General features: G+C 44.6%; 1 protein-coding gene across 3 annotated transcripts in view; it reads right to left on the reverse strand.

Moving 5' to 3' along the window:
- Positions 1-2,193, reverse strand: part of LOC115287128 (zinc finger protein 14-like) — a 119,907-nt gene that overhangs the window by 86,197 nt on the left and 31,517 nt on the right. The window contains exons 1-2 of one of the 3 annotated variants that reach the window (XM_029933396.1): positions 1,777-2,187; positions 161-246 (exon numbers count right to left, since the gene is read on the reverse strand). The exons of 1 other annotated variant lie outside the window; for it this stretch is intronic. The gene's annotated coding sequence lies outside the window, so the exon portion shown is untranslated. Of the gene's footprint in view, positions 1-160; positions 247-1,776; positions 2,188-2,193 lie in introns of those variants that run through there. One more of the 3 variants, XM_029933389.1, reaches the window with a different exon arrangement.

Consider the following 2,193-nt stretch of genomic DNA (forward strand, 5'->3'; position numbering starts at 1 on the left):
CTGAACAACCAAAAGTATCCGTGCGTCCTGGGAACAACGAAGTAGAGCCTAGACCCGTGACTACTGCCTGGGCGCACCGAGAGGACCCGGGCCACCAGGAGCCTTCCCAGCCACAGGCACCAGGGGCTTCATCCGGGAGCAGGATCGCATATCCACTCACCTGCAGTTGCATCATCAAGGGTTCGGCCACCACGTCTCTTCCTCTGGATTTCCACTCACACAGATGCAAACCGTATGCAGGGAAAGCTGGGCAAGGAGAGAGAAGCCAAGAGACTCCAGTCTTACCCACAATTCCCAGAGCCCCTGATCCTGAATCCCTGATGTGCCTCACGCAACCGCCGGGCTCCCCCTACAAGAACACGCCACGTGCTCTGCGAGAAGTGGGGAGCTCCCCTTCCACTTGGATCAGACGTGACAAGGTTTTGGCTACTGTTGCTAGTCAACAAATTAAGAATATTCTTTCTGTTTTCAAACACACAAATCAAAATTATTTCTCATTTAACTACTTTTTCATAGGGATATTGAATACCCTCCCTGAACCCCAAACCTAAAAGTCCCTGACACAGAAAATGTACAATGCAGAGGCTTTACAAGGAAGTCCTTTTGTTCAATCTGATATTTTAGTAAAGTTTTAACTTGATTATTGCCCCGTAGTAGTCATCACCACAGATGACACTCCAGGTTTTCCTGAATCTTATATTTAAACACATATTGGTAATCTTTGAATTCTTAACAAAATTTTGTTGGTGCATAAATGTATTTCATGGAAAAATGACATTATATCACCAAAAAAAGTAAATGTAACTCACCTCGTTACACCTAGAGTCCAGAAACTATGACAAAATCAAAGTTTAAAAATAGGACTCTGCTTGGAAACTTAAAAAACATGTACTGAATTAAATCATCACAAAGACTGCTGATTTCAGTATAGTTACCTTTATGGACTGAATGCCCGTGTCCCCTCCACCCCCACCCAAGTATGTATGTCAAAGCCCTAATCACCAATATAATGGTATCTGGAGAGGGGGTGTTTGGGAGGTAATTAGGTTTAGATGAGGTGTTGAGAAGAGGTCCCCTATGAAGGAATTGGAGTTCTTCTTAGAGAAGACCACAATTCTCTCTCTGTTTCTATCATGTTGGACACAGTGAGAAGGCAGACTTCTGCACTAGATATGGGTCGGTCATCAAGTACTGAATCTGCTGACACCTTGGTCCGGGAGTTCCCAGGCTACGCAACTGATGTTGGTGGTTTAAGCACCAAATCTGAGATATTTTATTTTTGCATCCCAGAATGATATGAAAAAATGACACAGTGTCAGAAAGCTATAGTAATATTAGAAAATTACATAATTAAGGAATGATACAGCTAGTATTTCAATTCTGTTTCCCAAACTTAGATTTCTAAACGTGGTCCTCTCAAGGGGTACAGCCCCAGCCAGGTCTTATCAGGAACGCCCCCCCCCCCTTGATGGAGAATGTGAGATCCCTCCGGCTACCAAAGCCTCTCTCTTTCCAGCTCGTCCAATGAATCATTCCCCATGCCCAGGCTCCCCAGACCTAAGGGACCTACAGTCCACTGACACTACTTGAAGTCTATCAGCCCGATTCCATCCCTTTTACCGCCCACCTCAATCCCCAGGTATCCTTTCTGCATCCAGGCCAAAAAATGCAGTTTTATTCCAACTGCATACGTACGACCTACCCCAATGCCTGGTTACATGGCTCCTGCTCAACCATATCTGAGATTCTACATGTATTTTGGTAGCTCTGCCTTACCTTACGTTACGTCCATTTGTTTAACCCTCGAAATGACCGACACCCTATAACACACAACAGTCATAGACTTCTCAGAATCTAAAAATTTGTCTCAGTAGTTTTCTTCACATCAACTAATTCTCTGCCTGGGTGACCAAGGACTCAGTTCAATTCTGACACCATCTTCCCAGACTTAGCATCAGACCACACAAGATCAAAGTCTTAGCCTCATAAAACTCCCTCTACTCAGATGCCAGCCACAAATGGAGGGCCCAGGCTCCCCACATTTCTGCCAGGAGCACTGCAGAGTTTAGGGTTCCCTAATCCCCTCAAATTAGGTTTGGTAATTTTCTAGAATGACTCCTAGAATTTAGGAAAACACTTTCCTTGGTTTTACTGGTTTATTTTCAGGATGAACAGTCAGAAGAGGTACACGGG

Source organism: Suricata suricatta, chromosome 1, assembly GCF_006229205.1.
Source record: "Suricata suricatta isolate VVHF042 chromosome 1, meerkat_22Aug2017_6uvM2_HiC, whole genome shotgun sequence".
NCBI lineage: Eukaryota > Metazoa > Chordata > Mammalia > Carnivora > Herpestidae > Suricata > Suricata suricatta.